An 11,887-nucleotide genomic window follows, 5' to 3' on the forward strand; every position below is an offset into this window, starting at 1 on the left:
TGGGATCCTGGGATCCTGGGCTTGTTAAATCACCTGGGAGTGTGGCTTTCTCTGTGAGTTGTGGAACTAGCTGCAGAGCTTGTGCCAAAGGTCTGCTCAGAACACTAACCCAGACAGACTGGAAGGAACTGGAGTCACTTGGCTGGTGAAGTTCCTATGTCCCTGGTCCCGCTAGACCCAGTTACTCCCAGTGTTGCGACAAATGTTGGTTCTTGCTCACCTCTGATCCTGGGTATGTCAGAGTGCCTGGGAGTGGAGATTCCTCTGGGTGTTGTGGGACTGGCTGTGGAGCTTGCGCCCCAGGTCTGCTCTGGACCCCAGCCCAGACAGACCGGAAGGAACCGGAGTCACTGGGCTGGTGAAGTTCCTGTGTGCCTGGTCCCGCTAGTCCCAGTTACTCCCAGTGTTGGGACAGATGTTGGTTCCTGCTCACCTCTGATCCTGGGTGTGTCAGAACGCCTGGGAGTAGAGCTTCCTCTGTGTGTTGTGGGACTGGCTGTGGAGCTTGCGCCCCAGGTCTGCTCTGGACCCCAGCCTAGACAGACCAGAAGGAACCGGAGTCACTGGGCTGGTAGAGTTCCTGTGTGCCTGGTCCCGCTGGACCCAGTTACTCCCCCATTTTCTTCTTACTGCATTTAAACACATCCTCTCCGATTCAAACAAATACCTCTCTGCTCTCATTGCCACCTTTCTCAGCATCTTCCTAGCTTACTTCTTTAGAGGTGGCCATAGACTTGCCATGTCCATCTTCCCCATCTCCAGTTGTGTCCTGAATGTATCTGTTTTCCTTCTGGGGCTGGCACTTGTACATGTTAGTGCTCTACTGCTGAGCTGCTGGCAGACTTCTGGAATCTATTAATCTGTTCTTTGACTCTCTCTCAAAACTACCTCCTCTCATCAGGAATACAATCTTGTGCCTAGGTTGCATCTTGATGGTGTACATCAATCAGCCTGCTCAATCTCTAGGTGTGCTTCCTACCTCCCAGGAGCAACTCTCTTCAGCTCCCTTTATTTTATGTATTGAATTTTGAGCTTTTCATTTTTTATTTACAGGGATGTGTTTATATGTATGTGTATGTATGATGAGGATGTTGCATGTGTACTGGTAACTATGGAGGCCAGAAGAGGGTGTTAGGGTGATATCTCCCTGGAGCTGGAGTTATATGAGGTTGTGAGCTGGGAGCTAGAGTCCTCTACAAAATGATCCTCTTAACTGCTGAGCCATCTTTCTGGCTTCTTATTACATGACCATTTGGCATGTACCTCTGGTCAGTTAAACTGAGTTCCTAGTCCAGCTTGACCACAGGTTGTTTCAGACTTGTAGCTGTCCTGTTCTTTCCTCATTCAAGGGTTATAGACTTTCTAGTCTCTGCTAACCCTTCCTGATGTTTGGGGATCCTCACCAGTCTGGTCTTTTCTCTTTTCCACTTATCAAACATATTGGATGGCCAACTGCACTGCTAGGCTTGTTTTTCGACCTGGATATCCCTCCTAAACTCAGATTTGCCCTGAATCAACACTGGAATACATCATGCACATTAAAGTAACATAGCCTAAAACAAGGGCTGGCAAGCTACCATCTAAGGCACACCTGACTTCTGTCTTTGTAAATAAAGGGTTTTTAAAAACTTTTATTTTGATTTTATATGTATGAGTGTTTGGTCTGCATGTATATTTGTGCATTGCCTGCATACATACAGTGCCTACAGAGACCAAAAGAGGGTATTAGATTCCCTGGGACTGGAGTTATGACAGCTGTTACTGCCATGTGAATTGATCCTAGGTCCTCTGGAAGAGTGGCCAGTGTTCTTGACCATTGCAAAACCTCTCTTGCCCTCATAAAGTTTATTGAAAAAAAGTCAGTTGCACTCAGTCATAGATCATCTTTAGGTGCTTCTGTGCTAAATGGTAGAGCTGAGTACTAAAGAGGACATGGCCCCCAAGTCCTGAAATACTCTGGAACTTAAGATGAAATTAATTAACTTCAGCTTAACAGGATGGCTCAGCAGACCAAATGCTTGCCACACAAGCCTGATGACCTGAGGTGGAGCCTCTGTAGAAAGAGAACTGATTCCTGAAAATTCTTTGATCTTCACACTCATATTCAATCATGAGAATTTCCCAGCCCCAAATGTCCCCCTACACACTAATAAATCTTTGGAAAAATCAGTTGACTTGGTCTAACCTATTACTAGGTTTCTTCTAAGTATTTACATGTTAGGGAAGGGTATTCCTTGTTCCCAGCTGCCCAAGGTTATCCTAGGACATGTCCTCTTGTCTTTGACCTATTACTCATTTCTATTCAATTGCTATGTCTCTAGCACCTACTTCATAAGTATCTGTAGAGTCTGGCCTCTCCTATAGTAGCCATTGCCATTCCTTTATCAACTACAACTACTTATTAACCCTTCATTAGTCCTCTTTCCACAGCAGCCTACAGATTACTCCTAAGCTATTTTCATGTGGAAAGAAAAATCAGAACTCTTCTATGCATCTTACCCCTCTTCCTGTACCCTGAGCCTTACCTCCTGATACTGAGACCACAGACTTCCTTCAGTTTCTTGGCTCCTCTTGTCACCCTCTCTATTGGCATGTCTCCTAGATCTTTACACACAATTTCCCCTGCCAAGGACATCTCGAATTCCTCACCAGCCAGGCCTTCTTCCCACGTCTCTGCCTCTAGACAGATTATGCTGTGCTCTATAGCTAAAATGATCTTTTAAAAGCACCAATGTACCCAGGTCTGCTGCTTGATACCTTCCTGTGCCTTCCCACAGGCACAATGGGAAAGTCTAGAAACCCAGGCCAGCTTTCTCACAATCCAATCCTTTTCTGCACCCTCTTCCCAATCTTAGCTTCATGCCTTGTGTTATGCCCCAGTTCCTCTGGGAACCCAGGTGAGCTCAAGAGTTGTGAAGTCTGCTGCAATTTTCAAGTGTACTTTTATTTCATGTCTTGACTCGGATCATAAACCCCCTACAATGTAGGTTTGGCTTGTGACCCCCTGCTCGGGTGCTTTAACACTTATATACAGAGCAGTTAGAAATTCTTTGAATGTATTGATGCCATTTGGTAGGGCAGAACTTCAAGGCTGGGAGGGGGATTAAAGAGTGTCTTTTGTGGGGCTATCAGGAACTAGTTTTATGGCTAGCAATAACTGTGACCTCTGATTACCTGTTTCTTATGATTTAAGCATGGGGCCCTAATCTCCTTTCTTCAAGGACAGGCACCAGCTGTGCCTGGTTATCTAGGATAGTGCTGGCCTTGGCGCCACTGAAGCTGAGGAGTTTTTGTCGTTTGTCTTATACCCGTGGCTCCTTGAGTCATCTCAGAGCATGGAGCAGCCGGGGGGGGGGTGGTGGAAAGAATCCCCAAGTTTGCTGCAAGGGGGTGAGAGGGGGAAGCAGTGTTTCTGAGGGGCAATGCAGAGGCAAACCACAGAAGCAAGCCTTACCTCCCTTGCTATGAGAGAGATCCTAGGGGGAAGGGGGACTTCCGCAAGAGAGTGCAGAAGCAAGCCATCTGTGCACTTCATTTCTCCCTTCTTATTGGTAACTTTAGAGGCCAATCATGGACTCTACAGATATGGGTCATCTGTGCTGGCAGGTTGATATTGGGATCTCATCACCATTAGTTGGATGGTCCCCAATCTCTGCTTTAAATACTCTAAAAGTTTATTAATTATGCATAGCCCAAATGTGAGCAGCAGCAAGAAAATAATCAGGGGCCCCGTGATTGGTGAAATAAGGGTAGTTAGCCATGGAGAAGTATCGAATAGTGAATGATACCAGCTTTCGGAATTCTCCTGTTCTCTTTAGCATCTATCTATGCTTTCTCTAACTTTAACTAGTGATTCTCTGATGACTCCAGAATGGTTAACATAAAAGCAGCATTCTTCATGCAGAGCAGCACATAATCTTCTCTGTTGCAGGAACACTGTTTAGCCCTCATCTGTTCTGCAGAACCACCTCAGCCAGGGAGTCTACATTGCGCTCGCTCTAAGTGCGAGATGGATTTCTCTAGGTGTTGGTGTCTTGATCTATATCTACTTTCAGGCTGTTATAGTTCTTTTCTTGCAATGTTAGGGCAGCTATTCCAGTGCCTGCCCCAGCTAGCCCTGCCCCAGCTAGCCCTGCCCCAGCTAGCCCTGCCCCAGCTAGCCCTGCCCCAGCTAGCCCTGCCCCAGCTAGCCCTGCCCCAGGATTATAGCCAAAGGTAGGGAAATAGGTTCTCCCTTCTGTTTCATGAGGTCCCCCCCGCCAACATGTCTTACTAGGTTCTTCAGTACTCTTTCTTCTGAATAATAGGTTATACAGAACTCCTTTGTAGTAGGGGAATTAAGGACCTCTCCGTGCACACATGGAGTCAGAGCAGCACCAGTCCAGAAGAGATGGCTGCTGCTTTAGACCCAGTGTGTTTCAGGTGGCCTCAGATGTACCTTAACTGCTGAGCTGCCAGATTTATCATTTCTCTTTTACAATGACTGTAAAAGTCTGATGCCATTTTTAAGAAATACATTCAGATCCTGTACTTCATGTGTTGTCTCTGCCATCATTTCTTTGCCTATGCCTTGTCAACCTGACTAGGACCCTGTTTCTCCCAGAGTTGAGGGAGGCCCAGATCCACTGGCCTGTGGCCTGCGGCAATTTCCCAGCTTCCCAGCCTTTTTCCTGCTTCCTTTGACTGGTGAACTTAATTAAGTAGTACTTTAGAGCCACTCCCCTGTCAAGCAACTGTGACAAAATCTTCTTTTGATACGTTCCATCCATCCCCCATTCCCTGTGACTGATGTTTCACAACCCAAGAGGCACAAGAGAATTGTCCCGGTCCCCCACGTGCCACAGTTCTCTTCTCCCTGGGACATATATAAAAAGCCTCTCATTTACACTTAGGGTATGAATCACACATAGTCTCCAGGGTGTTGGGCTATGAGTTATCTGCCAGCCGGCACAAATCAAAGGTCAAATCTGGGAACCAAGGAGTCTCAAGCAGCTTTTTCGTATTGGCTAGTTGGGCCCGGTAACCCATCTCAGGATCTCAATTGTCCAAGTAAAATCATAAGGCTGGTGTGGGTTTCTGGTCTCTGAATGGAGACGTGGGCTGGGAGCAGCAGTGCATGCAGTGCACACAGCCAGTAAAAACAGCAAGCTTAGGGCGGAGTTAATTTTAGCTTGAAAGGATGAATGAACTCTCCATCCCAGTGGCGGTTGTGAAGTCTGGCAATCTCCTGGTTAGCTGGTCTCACGTGAGTGCAGCACACCAGGCAGTGATCCCATCCACCTTCACAGCCATTAACGTTGTCAATAGGATGATGTACTGTCCCTTCCAGTGAGGCTCCAACACATTCTGGCAAAATATCCTCACGTAGACCCAGTCTCCAGGTTGAAACTTGTGTGGTTCTAGAATGGGGCCTGCTTCATAGAAGGCACGCAATTTAGGCCAAATGTGCCGTGAACCCATTGAGTTACTCTGGCCTTAGTTATTAATTCATCCTCTTCTAATTCTGCGACGGCTGCTGACTGAAGGTTAGGTACAATAGGAACAGGGATACCATACATGATTTCAAAGGGGGTTAGTCCCAACTGGTAAGGAGAATTCCTTAGGGCAAAGGAAAGGAGTGTTACCCAATCTGCGCCAGTCTCTAGAGCTAATTTAGTCAAGTCCCCCTTAAGCATCCGATTCATTCTCTCTACCTGCCCTGAACTTTAGGGCCTGTATGCACAATGTAACTTCCAATCTGCCCCAATATATCTTGCTACACCTTGGGTTACCCTGGACACAAATGCTAGTCCGTTGTCTGACCCTATCATGGGTGGGAATCCATACATGGGTAGGATATCTTCCAGCAACTTCTTAGCTACTACCTTTGCAGTTTCTGCCTTTGTCAGAAAGGCTTCTGTCCATTGGAGAAGGTATCCATGAATGCCAATAAGTACTTGTAGTCATACTTTTCCAGTTTGATATCTGTAAAATCAACTTCCCAGTAGGCCCTAGTCTCTCAGATGTGAGCCAGGATGTTTGGCAGTGTTGTGAGTATTACAGCTTGACACTATATTCTCGATAGTATGCTGCATGTTTCTGAAAGTCACTTTAGATTGTCTTACTGCATCTGCCATCTGTTTCAGTCCTATGTGAGTGTCTCTATGGATTTTCCTGAGGATAGATCTTGCCAGGGAGGTGGGTAATCTGCCACCAGTCCTCTAAACACTGGCTCATGGGTTGATTCTTGGCCCATTTGATCTCTTCTTCTATATAGGCGGGGCATTCTGGCAGGTTGAGGCTGGGTGGTTCTGGTAGGGTTGCAACTAACACGGAGGCAGCTGTTTCCTCTAAGGATACCTCTTTGGCAGCTCTTTCAGCCAAGTTGTTACCTCTTGCCACTGCCATTATTCCTTTCTGATGGTCTGGTCAGTGTATGATCGCCACTTTCTTTGGCAGACAGAGGGCTTCAAGTAATTGTAGGATTTCATCTTTGTTTTTGATACTTTTTCCTTCTGCAGTTAGGAGTCCTCTTTCCTAGTATATAGCTCCATGTATGTGGGCAATTGCAAATGCATACCGGATATCTGTGTAGATGTTGACGGCCAGCTCTTTCCCCATGATAGGGCTTGGGATAGCACTATCAGTTGAGCCCTTTGAGTTGAGGTACCTGAGGGGAGAGACTGGGTCCAAATTACCTCCATTTCTGTGGTCACTGCCACTCCTGCCTTCTTCTGCCTCTCTTGAATGAAACTGCTTCCATCCGTGAACCACGTCTGCTCTGCTCCTTGCCATTAGAGACAGGCAATAGACGTGGAGACGCTCCTTACCTGTCCCCACGTTATAATCTCAAACTGAGAGGAACCCTTCATCAATATCAGCCGGATTCTGGATTGGGGTACCATTAGCACCCAGAACGTTCTTCCAGGGCTCCAGGATGATGCATTCCCTCTCCTCTGTTGTAAAGAGAATCTGCAATAATTGCTGACAATCATCTCAAGTGGGCTGATGGATAAAAAGAATAATGTCTAACAGACCAATGAGCTCTTTAGGGTTGTCAGAGAACTTGGCATGTTCTCTTCTCCAATTGTAGAGATCAGTCATAGCAAAGGGCCAATAATGGTGTTGTTTGTTCCTCTGCTCGTCAACTGGCCCTGCCACTCTCGGGTAAGATACTGGAATCTGCCTCTGATGCTGTGACCTGGGGTGGTGCCACGGCACATCTGCTTCTGATCCCTTGGGCTGGGCCTCCCTCCATCCCTAATGTGGACACTTTTGGAACCTGGGGTGTCCTCTCTGGAGAATACATAGGTGGGAGTAAAGCTGGTGCAGAGACGACTGGCTCTGCTGAAGGAATTCCTTGGGTTGGGAATGGGTGGAGATAGGAGCAGTGGAGGCGCCTGTTCCCCTCCCGCCAGCCAAGGCATGCATGGAATCACCTGTGTGGTATTAATGGGCACAGGTGGGAACTCTAGTGGTGATGTATTTGTGGATGACCTGCCAGCCAAGGATGACCTGGCTTGGCCTGCAGGAGTGCAGGCAGAAGCAGTTGACTGGCTAGCCAAGGAAGGGGCCACTACCTAGGTCAGAGCTGGTGACTGAGTATAAGGCAGTGGGAATATGGCCTCTTCTGGCATACTGTCCTGTAGAATAGGATAGAGGAGCTTTGAAGGCTTGGAGTCTTCCTGGTTTTTGTTCTTTTGCCTTCAAGGCAGGCGTAGTATTGGGGAACAAAGTAACACTAGTCAGGAGTAATTAAAAGGATGTCACCCAGGGTGGTGGGTTGACAACCAAATCATTCCAGACTACAATGTAAGGGACTTGGTCTGGATGTTCCCTCGCCTTCTGGAACACTTTGTTTTCCACTGTTAGCGCTGTGGGAAGATGAAAAGTTCCCTCTGCTGGCCATCTCACTCTTAAAGTGGGCCATTCCAAGCTGCAATATGCCTCCATTTTCTTCTTGCTCACGTCTACTGAGAGATTGTAAGCTCTAATCTTCACTTCCTTAAAGTGAGCCAAGACGATGTTAAGGGGGTGGGAGGGAAGAGAATGTCCCATTGCATCCATCACTGTCCAATATAGCAAAAGGCTAGACACTACTAAAGACACCACTGACAGAACCACATGAACAAAATAGCCACATCGTGACTGGAAACAGGAATAAATCCAAATGCTAGGACTCATAGACTCCTACCTTGGAAAATGGAACTGAGGCAGATATGGAAGCAGACTGTGTTGAGGCCTCTCCTCGAACACTTCCAACTGATGGGCAGGAGCCTCATCTACCCAGAATTCTGACGACAGGGACGTCTCCCTGCCTCTCATGACCATAGCTGTGAAGTGCATCTACCATGACTACTTCTGGTCACATATGCTGTTACCTCGAGGCTTTTCCCCAAAGCCAAAATACAGCCAAAAAGAACAACGTGAACAGTGAACAACAGACAATACAAAGTCACTGACACTGCTCACCAGCTTTAAACTCTTGGGACTGCAGATTCCATGTGATCCACTGGGGAATCCCATTTGGATGAGCCCCAAAATGTTATGTCCTGGTTCCGGAAGAAACCCAGAAGAGCTCAAGAATTGTGAAGTCAGCTGCAATTTGCAAAAGGGTCCTTTTATTTTGAGTCTTGACTCAGATCGTAAACCCCCTACAATGTAGGTTTAGTGTGCGACCCCTGCTCGGGTGCTTTAGCACCTATATACAGAGCAGTTAGAAATTCTTTGAATGTTTAGGGTGAAGGGGAGGGGAGGCGGGTTAAGTATGTCATAATTCACACGATACCATTTTGTAGGGCAGAACTTCAAGGCTGGGAGGGGGATTAAAGAGTGTCTTTTGTAGGGCTATCAGGAACTAGTTTTATGGCCGGCCATAACTGTCTGTAACCTCTGACTACTACTTTTCTATGATTTAAGCATGGGACCCTAATCTCCTTTCTTCAAGCTGCACCTGGTTATCTAGGAGATGCTGGCCTTGGTACCACCAAAGCTCAGGAGTTTTTGTCATTTGTCTTATTTGGGCTGGCACCCATGGCTTCTTGAGTCATCTTGGAGAGGCTAGGGAAGTGGAATGAGACCTGCTTTTGCTGCAACGGGGAGAGGGAGCTGGGCTTCTGAGGGGCAATGCAGAGGCAAACCGCAGAAGCAAGCCTTACCTTGCTTGCTATGGGAGAGAACCTAGGGAGAAGGGGGACTTCTGCAGGACAGTGCACCTACTTGGTTCATACTGACTTAAGGGATAGATACAAACTGAGCAGGAACTGCCAGAGAAGAAGGAAAACTGCAGAGTGAAACCCAGTCAAAAGCTCACTCTCACTGCGATACTGCAGGGCACTAGGGCCATCATCCCCAGTTGGTAGATGGGGAAACTAAGGCTTAGGATGGAGAAGTGATGAACTCAGAGTCATATAACATGTAAGTGATGGAGTTGGGTTCAGGCACCAGAAGTCTTCAGCTCTCCTGCACAAGGCAGCAGGTGAGCATGATAGCTGGGCCAGAGTACTGAGGCCAGCTAGCTTAAGAAACAAACATCAGGCATTTTCAACTTGTGGGTATGTGAGGTAATTCCCCTGGTAGTGCGGTCCTTGGCAGGTGCTGGGAAATGGATTATGTGAACCTTGGATCCTAGTGAGGGAGACAGGTCAGTGCGGAGCTTGGAATAATGGAATCTCCTTGCAAAGTAGGGTTAGCCAAAGAAAGGGACTTCACTGCAGAGCTATATTGCTCAGCTTAAAACTCCATTGATGCTCCCCTTGAGCAAACCCGGATCTCTCTCTATTCATTTCTCTGTACCTCCAGTATCCAGCCTGAAAGACACAGGCACAAGATTAGGGGGAACTTAGGGTCAGGCATATGATAAGTGAATCTGCCACTAGCAAACCAGCAGGCAGGAAACTAGAAATAGGAAGGCTGCTGAGTTGTGCTATGGTTCTAGCAGAGTGGATGCTGCTCTCAAGAGGTAAGCAGGAGGGATGTTGCAGGGGACCACAAATGATACAGCTCTGTAGGCCAAGGCCCCATGCCATGTACTTTCCCAAGATTCCCATACCTCCCCAGGGCTGGACCCATGATAAATCCTGTACTAATATCTGCTAGTATAGAATTTGCCATATCTCTAGGTTCCCATCCCGTGTGATGATACATATTTCAGACCCCTCTTCTCCCTTTATCCCAGGATCAAGCTGCATAGGACCTCAGGACACAAAGCAAATCTTCTAGCATGTATATGAGGGAGGAAGTGAGTTTCTACCATAGGAGGAGACTGACCCATGAATTAGATGTTCTTTCTCTAACAGTTTCACCACCTTCTGTATTCCCACCACTCTACCAATTTCCTTCCTGCTTAACTAAAACACTCCAGGTCAGTGGTTCTCAACCTTCCTAATGCTCTGAACCCTTTAATACTCGTGTTGTGGTGACCCCCCCAACCACAAAATTATTTTGTTGGTACTTCATAACTGTTTTAGTTTAGGTTTCCATTGCTCTGAAGAGACACCATGACCAAGGCAACTCTTATAATGGACATTTACTTGGCTGGCTTACACTCTCAGAAGTTCAGTTCATTATCATCATGGCAGGAAGCATGGCAGCATGCAGGCAGACATGGTATTGGGGGAGCAAGAGTTTTATATCTACATTGAAAGGAAGCCAAAAGCAGACTGTATCCTGTGGCTAGGAGGAAGTCTACACTTACAGTGACACACTTCCTCCAACAAGACCAAACCTAATAGTGCCACTCCTCGGTCCAAGCATATTCAATCCACAACTGTAATTGTGTTCACTATGAATCATCATATATATATAGGATATTTGATATCCTATATTTGCAACCCACAAGTTGGTAACTGATGCTCTAGGTCCCTTCACACTTCAACAAACTCAAATCTCCCTCTCATATTGAAAAGTTCCAGGGACAACCAATCAGCTTCAGGTCCCACCTGCTCCTACCCAGAAGGCTCTTTAGGGAAGGGTTCATATTTCTTCCCACCTTCCTCCTTATGGACCATATATCTATGTAATGTTTGGGGTATCATGAACAATTGTTTTCTGTAGTCCTGCTGTGGAATTAAAAGATGTAGAGGCTGTGGGAATGTGGAAGGAGACCTCACATTCTAGAGTTCAGATTTTCTGAGGAAGGAATCACAGGATTGAGAAGCATACACACACACACACACACACACACACACACACACACACACACACGCACACACACGAAGGCCAGAGATCAACAGTGGGTTTCTTACTACTCCCCACCTTGTTTTTTGGACCAGGATCTCTCCATGAACCTAGTCCTTACCTACGGCTAGGCTGGCTGGCCAGCTAACTCTAGTGACGTGCCTGTCTGCCCCTAGCACCTGGCTACCATGCCTAGCACTTTAGGTATGTGCTGGAGAGTGACTGGGTTCTTGTGGCTGTACAGTCAGCACCTGACCCACTGAGCTGCCATGCACACTTTGCGTGACAGCAGTTTGAGGTGAAAACTTCAAGGAAAGTCAGTCTCCTGCCCCCGCATTGTCGCAACTCAGAGGTAGCCCAGATATGTCCTTGTACTCGTGTGCTAGGTGCCCACCAAAATATGATTTATTTACAGCTGGACAAAATCGGATATTGCTCTCTGACCTTCACCAATGTTCCAACATCTTAGCCAAACCCTGGCTTGGAATTTACCCATCCAGACTAATGGCATTGTGGGTAGGGCAGTGAAGTTTACAGAATGGAAGGCTTATCCCAGGGCAAGGTCAAGTAAAATCCTCATTCTCAGTCACGTACTGCAGCTGAACCACTCCTAGGAATTAGCAAGAGACAAGTCAGTACTTGCCCAAAAGATTAGCATAGTGGGCATTTTACCTAGGATGGGTGGGACCTTGAGCTGAGAGAGAGAGAGAGAGAGAGAGAGAGAGAGAGA

Source organism: Mastomys coucha, unplaced genomic scaffold (assembly GCF_008632895.1).
Source record: "Mastomys coucha isolate ucsf_1 unplaced genomic scaffold, UCSF_Mcou_1 pScaffold12, whole genome shotgun sequence".
In the NCBI taxonomy this organism is placed as follows: Eukaryota; Metazoa; Chordata; class Mammalia; order Rodentia; family Muridae; genus Mastomys; species Mastomys coucha.